The following is a 15,736-nucleotide window of genomic DNA, read 5'->3' as shown; positions in this document are numbered from 1 at the left end:
TACCAGTTCTCCAGTCTAGTTCACTGCAGAGCTCCACAACTAGTTGTTCTGACACAACTGAGGAGGCATGTGGGGGCAGAAACGAGCAGCTGAAAGTGGGGAGTGAACCGGGATCCGTTAAGCTGCTGTTGATGCTGATAGAAATGACCCTGGAAAAAGGCTTTCTTCTCTGCCTGTCTCTGTCTCCCCACCCCTGTTCTTGTACCCACAGCAGTGCTCAGGAAAAGCCCCTCTTCACAGGGCACGTGAATTCCTGAGTATCATTGCATTTGCCTTTGTTCTTCAGTAAAAACATCTGCTTAACTGTCTTTTAGAGCTATCCGAAAAGGGCTGGGAAGAAATCTTCTAAATGCAGCTTATATGAAAATACTTCAGGAGAATCAAATAACAATTAGAATTATGTCAGGACTGTCTTTGATTTATTCTTTAGCTTAATATCATTTTGTAAAGTAGATGCAATAGTGGAAAAAAAGGCAGTTTTCTTCTCTAGGCTCCATAAATATTCATTACATATATTGCAAACATAGGTTTAGATGACTGTATAGTCAATACATCTGGCAGAGTATGATATAAGAAATTGTGCTTTTTCTAATAACAAAAAAGCTCCCTTAACCAAATACAGTATGTTATACACACTATACATGATCAAATGAGCAAACGGGAATACGGTCCCAACAGTGGGATGCCTGCTAGTAAAACAAGCAGACAGGAGAATATCACAAGTAACCAGTCTAGCTGTAGGGGAAACTTAGGCTAAACAGTGTTTTGGGCAACTACAACAACTGAGGGGATTGTAACAGCTGTGTTCAGACTGGAAAATTTTTCTTTATCAGTGATAAATTCACAAAGGGTGTACAAGTGAAATGTACTAAACCTTATGGCAGCTTTGACTCCTTTTCATCTATGCACACTATTAAAGGAGAATTTAGGGAACAAAATAGTACATTAGTTAATTAGTTGGGGGTGTTTCTCCTTTCTTCCACAAAGAATAATTTCTGAGAGTTGCAGACCTAATAATAAAGTGCTGTATTCACATTCTTTAAAAGAGGGTGGTAGAGGATGCAATATACTTATATAGCACAAATAGATTAAGTGAGAGAAAAACAAAACACCTTCAGACATTCTGTGCAAAATAAATATAGGACTGGTGTGTTCAACAGGTCTTTTGAACATAGAAATCATTTCACTGCGTAACTAGGTATGATGGTAGGAAACAGAAACTCCTTTTTCCCCCCAAACACTCATTTTGTAGCCCCAAAATACCCTAATGGAAAAGTTTTGAATCAAATATTACTTTCCTTAGATCTTCAGCACTAAATAATTATACATTTTAGAAAAGGAAGATGGGGTAAAAACTTACTGATGTCAGTGGGAGGTCCCCTATTTGCTTGAAAGGACTCAAGACAAGCAGACAGTTTTGCCTCCTCAACGCCCCCACCCCCCACCCCACCTGCAATCCTCACTTTTTTGTAGTAAAAAGACCAATTGTTTAAGCCAATATTTTCTGTAATGGGTTTAAACCTGTTAAAACGAAAACGTTCTGCCCTAGTTGCACTCCATGGCTCACTAGTCATGCTTTTTATACTGTTAAGGTGATCCCACTGATGCAACTCCTGGAAGAGGTAAGAATGGTTCAAAATGTGGTAATTGAGAAGGTATTTCTGTCAAGCATTCACCTCATCAACCAAGACGTGGACAGAATTTAACCGATGTGCATAAAGTTATTTTGGAAAGTATCTGCCCGCTCTGTGCAGGAAGGAACTGCAGCTCAACGAGGTGCTAGGGAATAACCTATGGCTCTGCCAAGAAAACAGCTGCTGCTGTTGGACACAAAGAAAGTATAAGCAGAATGACAAGAGCTGTTGATGAAATAGAATTGACTGAAATATTCTGAAATTCAGTAAAAACTGTATGTGAATAAAAAAAGACAATTTGGGATGATGGGGAGGAGAGGAGGTCGAGCATTACTTTCTGAATATTTGTGAAGGTTTAGATCAGTGTTTTTCCACAATGGTAATTTTTTGTCCCCTCATACTGTTCTAGCAAATAATTCAAACTACAAAATGACTTCTGAAACAGGCAACCAGATTTTCTGGCTAGAAGATAGGCAGCTAGCATTTGTCAGGTCCATCCCAGGTTTTTGTCACTTCTAGTGGCCAGTGTTGGAATATTTTTTCATTAAATGAAAAACAGTAAGAAACATAGTTGTAGAAACTATTACTGTGGTTAGACGATGGATGGATGGATGGATGGATGGATAGATAGATAGATAGATAGATAGATAGAAAGAAGTGTTATTTGGTAAGCATATAAACAGTCTGTATTGCCTCTTGGTTCTTGTCTACCTACAGCCAGAAACTGGTTATTAATACTGCATGGAGAAAAGCTGCTGAATGTTTGAATGTATTCCACCTGATATGAAGAGGCTTTAAAGCTGGACTTTTCATATGCAAGATGAGTAGCCAGAGCCTGTGTCTGCCTTAAATGGTACAGAGGGCTGCATATCAAAGGACCCAAATTCAGGCTACTGGAGCAGGCTTGAACTCTTTTAGCCTTCTCTACACCTGTACCAAAGTACGTGACTATCAGGCTTCCTCAGCTGGTTTGGGTCTTCTTTGTTTGGGTTTAGGGTTGTTTGGTTTGGGGTTTTTTTGGGGGGGGGGGGGCAGAAAAATGTCTGGTTTCTGTAGAATTTGTCAAAACAGAAATAGCATGATAAAGTTTCCTCTTGTTTTCTGTAGTCAGGAGAGCTGCCAAAAATGAGCTGACACAAGTACAGCACTGTCTTCTCCCTGCATATGTCTTGGATCATGAAGCATAGCAGCATTTAAGCTTCAGAATGGTGCTTGAAGAGCATGCTTCACAGGGACACGAGCGTGTAAGTAGGATGACTTAATTTTAGTGCATATGCATGCGTATCTTTCCTCCCTTGTGAGCAGTTTTTCATTAAAGGGAATGATTAGGTTCTTATTATTTATACATTGTTTTCCATTGCTTAGGGAGATTTTTCTGTAATCTGCCTCACACTCTGAAGGATTTAAAAATAACTTTCTGTCCATTAAGTAATTGGCTTAATGCAAGAAATAGAGAATGAAAGAAATCATGTGTACAGGAGACTCTCTGCTGATTTTTCTGCTTTTTAAATTCAGACAACAATCTTTCCTGGCCCCATTGTTTTTTAAAAGCTTTTGAAGATTTTTGGCTGGAAAACAAAACAAAAACAACAAAAAAAGAAGAGCTATACAATATGTTTTAAGCTAAGGGAGCATCGCCAGGAAGTTTGTTCTAAATAGACTCCCCATAGAGGCGGCAGCAGGGATGGGGAGAATCTCTGTCCATCTCCCCATACCCAGTTGGGTTTACATGATAGATGGTTTGATGATAAGCTGAAGAAGGATGCTTTTGACCAATTACATGGTCTTAGTTCTACATATGATCATAAAGATTCTGTTTTATTCCAAAGGAAACGGCACAGTACAGAACAAAACGTCTGATTTTTTTCAAAATTCATAGCAGACACAACCTTACCACTTTATTCATGCTCAGTAGTACTTAACTCCTGCAAACGAGTGGAATTTTGTGTATAGTGAGATGACAGTTAGCTGAAAGATTGCAAAACAGAAAACTAGCTTTTGCTGAAAGAGGTATTTCTGCCATCACCGTATATTAATGTACCTCCCTTACTGTCCAAAGTGTAACTGAATGTTGAGAACATCCTATATGGGGGAGGTGTTATGCCACAGACAGCTCATGCCTTTGTGTAACTGTCTAGCTTCCACATTAACACAATATTTGCCTGGACATGTGTCGTAGTTTAACCCCAGTCAGCAGCTAAGCACCACGCAGCTGCTCCCTCACTCCCACCCCGCTCCCAGTGGGATGGGGAGGAGAATCGGGAAAAAAGGTAAAACTCGTGGGTTGAGATAAGAATGGTTTAATAACTAAAGGAAAATACAGAAATAACAATAATAATAATGAAATATAATAATAATAATAACAATAGTTGTAATGAAAAGGAATATAACAAAAAAAAGAAGAGGGAAAAAAAGGAAAAAAAACAGTGATGCACAACACAATTGCTCACCACCCGCTGACCGATGCCCAAGCAGCGATCCGCCCCTCCCGGCCAACTCCCCCCATTTATATACTGGGCATGATGTTCCATGGTATGGAATACCCCTTTGGCTAGTTCAGGTCAGCTGCCCCGGCTCTGCTCCCTCCCAGCTTCTTGCACACCTGCTTGCTGGCAGAGCATGGGAAACTGAAAAGTCCTTGGCTTAAGACAAGCGCTACTTAGCAACAACGAAAACATCAGTGTGTTATCAACGTTATTCTCACACTAAATCCAAAACTCAGCACTGTAGCAGCTGCTAAGAAGAAAATTAACTCTATCCGAGCCGAAACCAGGACAACATGTTAAGAGTTTGGGTCCTCAGCAATCACTTGCATGAACACATACTCAGTTTTTTCAACCAACTCAATGCATCTTAATTGTATTAAGACCATCAGTGCAGTAAAACTTCGTGCAGAATCTGATCACAGTATTTTCTATCTGGATGCTATGTTTGAAGGTTATTCTACATAATATTAGTCAAAATGCATATACTACAAATAGGAGAAGGGTGTGAATATATGGGCTCGTGAACACTGGGATAGAGCTCTTGAGTCTATAAAATACAGAGCACAGTTTGTTGTTATTTTAGGTTTTCTAAGAGAAAACAAGAAAACAGGATGTATTGACTATAAAAGCCATTTGGGAATTTTCCAACAGAATATTTTTATCTGAAAATGCAGATTTAATGGGGTTACAGAACATGTCGTTTCAATGATAATTTCATCAAATACTCAGATACTCTCATTTACATTCAGAACAAATGTGATGTTAAGAAACAACAAGATAGTCATTTAGTCTTAGGAGTCTGCTCTCTGTAAAATGTCATTAGAGATGGACTTTTTAAAAGGGTAAGTCAGAGCAACAGCTTAGCACGTGTGCTTTGAAGACCTCCGCATCTCTTTCCCACTAACAGAATAACGAACAAACCAGAGAAAAAGGCAAAGTTGGAGTCATAGTCAGAAGCCTCCAGTCATCCTGTGCAACAGGCAAGTATCCTAACCCTGCTTATGGGGTCAGCCCGATTCTGTGCCCAGTTCCTAGTTAGTTATTCACATTATTTTACTGGATTAAATTGTTAGACAACCATTTCCAGAACAGTTCAATAGGTTGGAGTTAAGTCAGTTGCTTGGGAAATGAAAGGCTAAGGGTCAAGCCTTTGGCTTCAGCAAGGAAAAGCAGTGTGACATCAGTAATTTTGGCTGGTTATTCAAGCCTTTCACCTTCCAAAATGACTTTTGAAACCCTTTCCCTTCTGCTCAACAAGGAAAAATATTGAAATTTGTAGTAAATCTTTTTTTCCCTTGCTTACCTCTCCTGTCTACCCTTAGTTTTTACTAAGAAAAAAAAAAATGCAAAAAGCTTAACATCTCTATGTAGGGATACAGCAGACTTCTGGAAGTTTATTTTTTAGCTTGATGACTGCAGGTACAATGCATGACTCTGTGTGTGTGTGTGTGTGTGTGTGTGTGTGTGTATCCGTAGAACTGAAGGATGTAGGAACTGAAAGGATTATTTTAATGAACAGTTTCTTGCATTTACAGTTCTTTACAAAACAATCAGGCAATGAAACACCATGGAAAGAGAGAGTGGACTGAATAAAGCTTCCATTGTGTTCAGTAACAAAAAGTTTAGAGTAAGAATAGCCACAGGAGAAAGTCATGTCAAAGAATGTAAGAGACACAATAGGTAAAATAGTGAATTGTATTGATAAGAAAAAGTGAAATATTATTTTCCTTATAGTGAGCAGCAAGCAAGACTGAGACCAAAATCTTGCATGTATTAAGACTCTAGAATAGAGGCTTCCAGCTTTTGGAGACTAATTCTACAATTTAAAAGTCTAATTAAATTCTGAAATCCAGAAAATAATAGAAATGTAAAACCAATAGTAAATTATAGCCTGGAAAGTCTTCCAGAAGGAATCTGTGTGCTTTACAGTAATATAAAGAGTATAATCTTACAGTGTGGGAATCTTGTATTTCTGGATACAATGACTCCAAGACACTGCCAGTGGACCATCTAGTCAATATGCAACACTGCACAATTGTGGTCACAGTCTCTGTCTGGCTGTAGGTGCTACAAAATTAACTGTGAAATGCACAGAGAATTTTTAAAGATCTTTTCAGACAAAAATTCTTTCGATCTTTTAAATGGAAATTGTTTAATATCCCGAAGTATGAAAGTTTGCATCCTGTCCAAAATATTATTTTTTTACTAAATTAACTGTGGATGTTCTCATTACTCAAATAAAATATCATCTCTTTTTCAAAGGCTCTTAAACTCGAGTGCACTGATATTTCGTGACAGCCAGTTCCACAGGTTAATTATGAACTGTGTAAAAGTATATTGCTTTCCTATTTCATCAAACGTTTTTGTTCTTGTATTGTTAGAGGGTAAACAGGAGTTCCTTATTGACCTTCTCAGCAACTTTTGTTGTTTTATCTGAATCAACTATATTGCCTCTGATGTGTCTATTTGTCTTTTTTTTTTTTTAAATTAAGCAGCCCAAATCATCTCGGTTTCTTCAGCCACTTAGAAATTGCTTGTAGTCTGTAACCATTTTCATCACCTGTCTTTCTTTGAATATTTTTTATTTCTTCTAGAAACATAATGCAATGAGCAAGATATACTGGTACCATTAAACTCAACACAGGTTCTTGACACTTCATCTGTAAGGCCAGATTTCAGCCAGTGGGACAAGTAAGCAGACACTATTTGCTATTGGCATTATAACATCTTCTAGGACTTTCTTCCATCCCATTTCTTAGGCCTTTATTCCTTTTCAGGGGTAAGATATTGTCATTAAGCTTCACCATCTTTTTTAGGATATTTTTAGAACCCATCAGTGAGTACAAATAAGGTAGGCAATACCTTGCACTAAACATAATTTTGCATTTCTCAAAATTAGCATGAGTTAATACCTGCTGCCCCAATATTAGTGTATTTTTCTGAAGTTTTCTGTGTTTATTTGGGGACCATGACCCCATCTTTCTTCCTGCCTTTCTTTTTCCCTGTTCACTCAGAAATGTATTTCAAATGTTCCAAATAGAGTATTTATCCTAAATTTTGCATTTACGTCCTTTAGCCAAAGCAAGACTTGCCTAATTACCTAATGGTTGATTTCCTTAAAAACCTAATTAATGCCCAGAATTCTACACTTTAATATGTAAATAAATTGTTAAAAAAATCATAATTTAGTAATAAAATTATCCACATGGTCAACTTTAACTGAAAATGCATGATTTTTATTTGCAAATACTGCATGGATTTGTACTCAGATTATTATACAGGTGTTTTTTAATTCTGTTTGGATGTGTACTGGTTTTGGCTGGGATGGAGTTAATTTTCTTCATAGTAGCTCCTATGGCAAGGGGGAGTTTTGCCAGGGTTGCTGTTGCTCCAGGATTGGCTGGAGGTTGGTCTACTGGTGCTGAGCAACTGATTTTTTTGTCACTTGTTTCTCTTCATTTTGTTTTGTTTTATCTTTTCCTCTTTTACTTATTAAAACATCTTTAACTCAACCCATGAGTTTTCTCACTTTTGCCCTTCCGATTCTCTCTCCCATCCCACTGCGGAGGGAGTGAGGGAGCAGCTGTGTGGTATTTAGCTGCCTACTAGGGTTAACCCACAACAGTAAGCATTTCAGAAAATCCCGTGATCATCAGACTTGTAAACACTAAGTTACAGATAAAAATGTGGGCACACCACTGGTCACTGGTTGTCAAGTGGGGTTGCTTCTCATTTATACAGGTGTTAGCACCCTCAAGGAATTAGGTAATCTTCAGAATAACCCAATAAAATAACTGTTGTCTCTGTTTTACAGAAGGAAATGAGGCAGAGATGTTATGGCAAAGATTTTCAAGGGTGAGCAAAAGCATCAATAATCACTGTATCTGGGTGTTAACTCACTCTGAAATGGACTTTTTTTAAAGGATGGGACTTAAAATCTGTCCTCAAAGCCTAAGTCATCCAATATTCACTAATGACTGGAAATTTTTGGCAATTGACCTGCAGACCTGTCACGGGAGTTCTGATCTTATTGTCCTTGGTTGCATGATACAGCACACTGTCACAGTGATGTGGCTGCCATTTTATCAAAGGACTTTCTGGTTCCAAGTGGGTCTTCAGAGAGGTCCTCACTCACTGGGAAAGCAGTGAGGGTTCCCTGGCCAGACCATGATGCTTCCTTCCTCTTCACTCCCACACCCCACCCCACTCTTCTTTTTTCCCTTCTCTTTTTCTCTTTCCTATTCTTTAGTATTACCTACTCAATTAGAATGAGCAGGTCATCAAAGCACATGTGGCAACAACTGCATGTGTATCTATGTATTTATGTATGTACTTAAAAAGCAGGGTTGTTGTCCCATGGGTGCCTTCTGTGTTTGTCTGTTTATAATGTATATAAGCATAAAATAATATGAGAGTATTTTAAATAGACAGTATAAGGTACAATTTCCTATGAAAGATAATAGCCAAAACTTTACTGAATGGACTGTACTTATTTTTTTCACAAGAAAACTAATTTGTACAATACCACTAGGCTGCCAATTGTACATTAAAGTAGGGGCTGTATAAGACTATTGGATATTACACAAAATATCCTCTGGAATCAGTAAATGGTGCCTGAAAATCAATGGCAACATATTGCCCTCAGGGTAAATCTTCGCCTGATAACAATCGTCCCATCACCCATTGGGGGCAGCTCTGCTCATGAGTGATGAGGTAACTCCTATATCAATGAGATAAATTCCACATATTCGTATCTCTCAGGAAGGTGTTTCACACATAACTGAACTATTGAGTCCTCTCTCTGCCCTGTAAACAACACATGCATTAATACAAACATAACCTAGAATCCACATTCCAACAAACATTGTAGTAAGAAAATTGTCACGTAAAACTGCAACTTAATTTATTTTATATACTATAATGTATTCTGAGAACAAGAGGTTTCCAGAGTCATTCATTATATAACGAATAGTCACCCAGGACCATGTGAAGACAATTGGTTATGGATTCCTGGTAGCTGAATTACAATCTCAAAATTTTAAAAGTGACAATAACACTAAAATTATATTAGTCTGATCACATGAATTATTTGCGCAGTGTTTTAACTACATAACCCAGATTCTCAAATGGTTGCAAAAAGCTCACATTATTAAATTTTAAAGAAATGCATAGATTTAATGAAAAATGAGAAGCTAGAAACAAATATTGAATGCTTATATTTAATTTAAAGCAAAATCACAGGTAAGCTACGCATTTGAAACTTCTATTAAGCTAAGTGTTGAATAATAGTTCCATAAAACCTATGCAACTGCAATGCAAGTAACAAAATGTGAGCGTAAGTTTAGTGTTCACTGTTCTATAGTTAGAATTACTGTTAGCCAAACACATGCATACTAGAATGAAAGAAGTCCACTTTTCCCAAAAATCATTCTCCTCATTGTCTGAAGCTTCTCATACTTCATAATGTCATAGTTCATGTATATTGCACAGTTAGAACAGAGGATGGAGGGCAGAATGGTCCAGGCTTAGCTTTGCCATTGGCTTACTGAAGGTACCTGTGTCTTGATTTATCCATGAATAAGATACAAATAATTCTCAACAGTTAATTCCTTCTGTATATTTAATATTATAAATTTTCTTAGTTGCTTTGAGTTTTTTAGATGAAAGGTGATAGTTGACAAATACTAGCATGTGCTTTACTGGCTATTTGAAAACAGACAACAAAATACTTTCAGGGCTGTGTTAAAGGCTTTGTGTTCTGAAGCTAAGATGAGGGAAAGGAGTAGGAGCCAGGGTGAAGAGAGGAGAACAGTTTATAAAATTCATGGTGTTCAGGTGTTATGCCTGTCTGCAGCATCAAACAAAAGCTGTAAAACTGGGTTCTAACTCTGAACTTTTGAAGAATATGAAAAATGAAATTTTGCTTTGGCTTGGGCTGGGTTGCTGGTATCCCCTTCTTATTCTTTATCAAAATTTTCTCAGTGAAATTGAAACTGTGGCACTGAGCCAGTTTGGGGAAACCCTGTTCAGTAGTTTAAGACATTCCCTTTCTCTCCAACAAAGGACCAATGTATCATCTCTGGATTTGTACATAATAGCTATGGCTAGAATTAAGGGTTTGAGTTGATTCTTTAGAAAACTAGGTACCAGCTGCAAATTTCAAACCACCATACCTCTGTGGAAGCTGAAACTCTAAAGTCTGAAGAAGTCTGAAGGCAAAGAGCAATTAAAAATTCCTGAATAAGATGGCATTAAGAGATTGGTTAACACATTTGTAATGTCCATGTGATAATATACTATAAAATAAATTAGATTACCAAATATTTAGAGAAGGCATTCTCTCATTAAGAGAATGATGAAGTCAGACTAAATTATTCATGTAAAAATCCCCCAACTATCCTCGTCTTCTCCTGCAGCTGAGACATAGCCATTATGTGTTCAAACATGGCATGTGAAAAAGAACAGATTTCAGTTATTGAATCATCCTGTTCAGATAGTGATGAAATGAAGGAATAGGATGGTTACAGTCCCATGTTGTCCCACAAAAAATGTATGTCAAGAAGACAATGCTCTTCCTTGGGATGTATGGCCCTCTTATGACTATGGCAATTTTAATTAGGAACTTCCCATCAGTCCTAGATGAAAGCATCTAGAGAAAAATCTGTCTTCAGAAACATGACTCACCCGATCCTTGAGAGTCATTACAACAGAGACATACCACATGCAATGATGGAGAACAATACAAAAGTAGATATGCAGACGTTCACAGTTTCCTTGAAGGTGGTTAAGATGATTATCTGTGAAGCCAAGAAGTGACTGTGAGGTTGAGTCATCAGTGCCAGCTCCTGAATAGAAAGTGTGCCAAGACAGAATTCACCAGAAATATGGTATACCATATTCATATGAAAGTGGATCAAACATAAAGTTTGTTGCCTCTGAGGGTGATGATGAATCATTTGTACCTAGAAAAGGTATGTTGCTTAGGAGCGTTCTCCGAACTATTGAAATTGGAATGGAAAGACAAGAGTTAAAACAGATTGATGATTTTTGGAATGATTCTTATCATAAGGCTGTAAAACAGAATAATGTGATTAATATAGCTAATACGGTATATAAGTTTTGGAGAAAACTACAGTGTGTTAAAGCAAGAAGGTAAACAGTGCCTACTACTCCTAAACAACTGTCATTCACTGAATCTTTGTGAAGCAGATTCAGCAGAAAGCGGTACCAAAGCTGTTGCTTGTGCTGGCATAGTGAAGACTGTTTACAATTTGCTTTGTAGCATTCCAAAAAGCCAAGACACCCTGCAGCGTCACGCTGGAAATTCCCTTCAAGGGCTCTCTGGTGCAGGATAGACAGATTGTGTTAATGGTGACTGATCCTTCACAGCTTGTTTACCAGGCATCAACACAAATTTAGAAAAGCATTTCGAAAAATCTAAATTTAAAAATGACTAAGACATGGCATGAAGTAAATGAAGCTATAACACATACACTCTTGCATGTACAGCACACTAGTAGCCATTAACTGAAGGAACTGAATAATTCAAGAAAAGCTGGTGATGCAGAAGCGGAAAGTCTGCAAAACTTGATATGTGAACTGGAAATCATATGCAACAGTTTTGTGGGGGTTATTCTGAGCAAAGCTCAACATGTTACTAGTACCAGAAAAAAGAAGAAATAAATTTCAGATTAAGACTATAACTGACAGAGGAATCACAGGATTAACAGTTTATTTCAGTCCTTCTTAGACTGTCAGCCAACTTTCAACTTTTTGTGGAAATATTTTGGGGTTTTCAAGAATACCTATTCAAGGCCTGTGCTGGAATTTTACATCTCTAGAACAATTCATGTATGTTTGAGCTGACTGAAAAAATTCTTCACCTGAAGACAAGCAAAGCCAGTTTTGGAGGTCATTCTCTTACGTCCTTGCATGTACTTAGAATGTGTGGGATTTTCAAAAATAGTTTATACAGATATTAGTATTTTTTCATATATTGACAGCCACAGCTGCATCACCTGCACAATCACTCAGCAAATTCAAGATCATCAAAAGCTCTTATACTTGCAAGTTAGCTCAGGACAGATTGCATTATCCTAATGCTGTCTAATAAAACATTTTTCGTCAAGACTGATATAAAGAGTTAAGTAAAAGATCAAATACAGGGCCTGGGCATTTCCTTTGCTCAAACAGACAGCCATGGAGACCAAAAAAGCTTTCAGTGATGATGATGATAGAGCACAAAGGCAGATGGGATCGTTAGAGTTCTCTCTTGCTGAAAAGCAGCGTGACTGAATCTGATATTATGAGTTGAACTTAGGGTCTGTAATGTTGAAGCTTTGAGATAAATGACAAATACAGACAAATATAGCCACAGCCTGTAAAATCTACAAAAGATTGTCAGAAAGAAAAGAGAAAAAAGGAGGACTGGCACAGGAAATAAATCACTTCTGGTAGTTTTTGTTAGTAGGGAGCCAGAATGTAGACAAGGAAGGGAAGGGAGGTATTCGATGCATATACAACAGTGAAAATACATGAGTTGCTCTGCCACCATGGGAAAGTCAAAGTGCTTAGAAATATAGACCAAAATAAGGTTTAACCTCTAGCTTTTTTTTGTTCTTTAGATTAGGATTGTAAGTACTTTTTGCTTCCTTGTTCCACTATTTCTTTTTTCCCCCATCATGTTTTTTTCCAAGAATTTACCTTTTAACTGCCTGATTTGGATATTTTGTCCTCTGGCCTAATTTCCATCTTGATTCTGTCTATAGCTCTTAGTGATTGCCTGATTACTTTTCCTATTTCTATTTTTCTTTTTTCCCCAAAACCCCAAAGAAACACAATCTTCTTGCTTTTTGATTGAGAAATACATGGTTCATATGTTCCTCCATGTGAAGATGATGTTGCCATGATGACAAATATCACCTAAGATCCGGGTCTCACTTGTTCAAACAGAACATAGCAACTTGCCCATTTGTGCTGTATTTGGGAGGTAAAAAATACTTTTATTTCTGTCTTTCTTATATGTAGATGCATCTTTGACACAAGAGTTCTTTCTATTTATAGCTTGCCAGTCTTTATGATATTGACATTGCTTCTAGTTCCTTTGTAAGAATGCTTTATCAGAAGAAAACCTGTTTCTTCTCCAGGAAACAGCGTTTCTGATTGACTGAGCTACAACAGTAAGGTCCTTCATTTGCTGAGCATTTTGCTCTGCACACTTTTCATTCCACTTGAGTAACGATACCCTTGAAGGCAAACAGAGAAGATCCCCCTGGTAGGTGGTGTTCCTCCCATAGTACACAGGCAGCTGCAGTTTCCAACTGGCTTTCAAAGGTGCAGGCTGCTTAATGCTCTAAATTCCATTTAAACATCGACCAGTGCATACTCTGTGGCAAAACTTAGGGTTCAGTCTTTTTCTCTGCCAGAAAGGATACTTGCATTAGAGTAAGATAAAGACCCCTGTCCTTTAACTTGGCCTACTACCTCACTCAGAAGCTTCCCTTAATTATCTCAGCCATGACCTGGCTTCCTGCTCTGAGGTTAGGAAACCACATCCTCACTGCAGGCCCTTCTAGTTCTGAGCCAAAAAATTGTGTACAGAGAATAGACTGCAGTCAGGACTCGTAGTCCTGTTTGTTGTTAAAGTATTGGATACAGTCATAAGACCTTGTTGCTTATTTATTTGCCAACTTCTATGCATTCTGGTTAATATTCTTCATGACAGGTAGCAGCCCCTTATGTGTTTTCCTTAAACTACAGCCAAAACAACTGTTCCATTTCCGAAGCTGTGACTGGGGAAAAGACGTTGCTTTTCACTGCTGTCAAGGCTTTCTGTGGCAACTGAGAGCTTGGGACAGCGCTGGGGATGGCAACAGACCCACACACTGAAAAAAGGCAAACAGAGCTGAATAGCTCCTTAGTCAGGCAGCATCATCTATTCTGTGCAAAATATCACAGATGATCTTGTAATTAAATACTATGTCATATACACAAGGGAGCTAAGTGCAAGCCGTGTATTCAGCTAACTTACAGCTTTACTTTATTTTGAAAAAGTGTTTTTTAACATAGCTATGTGTAATATGTAGTACAGTTCTATGCGAATGACACATGCAATTAATTTATTAAATCCTTATTAATTCTTTAAAATGCATATACTGAAGATAGTAAATTCTTATTTATATTAGACTTAAGAGAAATTTAACAACCTACTTTTAAAAGTCACTAAAGTCTTGCAGTTCTCAGGTAATAGGAAAGAAAATATGAACAGTCAATGCCCATCAGCTTCTCTTGTTTTCTATAAAAAAAGGACTATGTTTACATGGATAAGAAATGCAATGGTTATTCGATACTTCTAACTACATATAGATGTAGCCTAGAGCACTAGAGGAAATTACTCTGCCTGGAGATGAGTTAAAGTTTGCTTTGAAGACTAATCTAAATTTCACAACTGAATCCTCCATGGAATTGGTTAAACAAAATCTCAGTACAAATAACTATTTAGCTAAAGTTATCTTGATGCACAGAGAAATACAACTTGTGGTCTTCTCTACTTCTAGCTATCCAGTTGCAGAAGGCCTTGGACTGCAAAGTAAAAAACCACACTGAAGTCTTAATGACTAGTTAATAAATATATATATCTGTACTCCATAACATATATACATTTTAAATATATTTTACTGTGTAGTGATTTCTGTTGTCAATTAAGTTAAAGATATCAAAAATTCAAATAATCCATTCAAACCTCAGATAACTGAGACTTGTGCAGACCACCCAAGTCTGCAACTTCAGATCTTTGTAACTTTGGCTGAAGACTAGTTAAGTTCATTATTCACAGCACATATATTTTACCTCTATGAGTCCTCAATAATCAGAAATGCAATAGTGGCAGAAGCCTGGAATCCAACCCATTAATGATGATTAATATTCTTTCAGAGATGAAGGTGCTATTAATCTGAGATGAACTAGCATAGGTTACGACCTGCCTATAAGCAATACTTCAGCTACTTCTGTTCTTATGTATTGTGATTTCCAGATGAGGTTATTTAGATTACAATATCTAATTGTAATCTATTGGATTTTGTGTCCTCGAGATTTTTTTTTCCAGTGGATCAAGATTACCCTCTGTTTTAGAGAATACAGCTCAACATTTCACATCAAGGCTAACATCTTTTTTCCTTAAACACAAACCTAAAATGCTCTCTCAGGGTTTGCTTAGCAATGATGACAGAAAGCCAGTAGTTAGGCAAGTGATTTTCTGCTTGAGGCAGTGCAAGCCCTTGTCAGTGAAATGTTCTAAGGGGACCTTCTCACAGCCTGACTCCACTGGTTCACAGGCACTTGCAGGCGCAAGGCCAACTGTACGCCATTTGATCATGAGCGTACATTGCATGTGACTGGGGGAAAAATTCAAAGAGCTCTTTCAGTGAACATTGGGGTTAGAACTTTTAGTATATAAATAGGCACCTGCTGCAGAGAGCTGTGGCAGTGACTATGTAGGCATATGCTGCTATTCCAGCATCTTTTCTGGGGGATCTCTGATCTGGCCTCATACCTGGCTGCTTCTAGCATGTGTCTTCCTGGAAGGCACTGCTATTTTTTTAAACTTTACATGCTCCC

The sequence above is a fragment of the Gymnogyps californianus genome, chromosome 2 (genome assembly GCF_018139145.2).
Source record: "Gymnogyps californianus isolate 813 chromosome 2, ASM1813914v2, whole genome shotgun sequence".
NCBI classification, from domain to species: domain Eukaryota; kingdom Metazoa; phylum Chordata; class Aves; order Accipitriformes; family Cathartidae; genus Gymnogyps; species Gymnogyps californianus.
The sequence above is the reverse complement of the archived record's forward strand: the minus strand, read 5'-3'. Positions refer to the sequence as shown.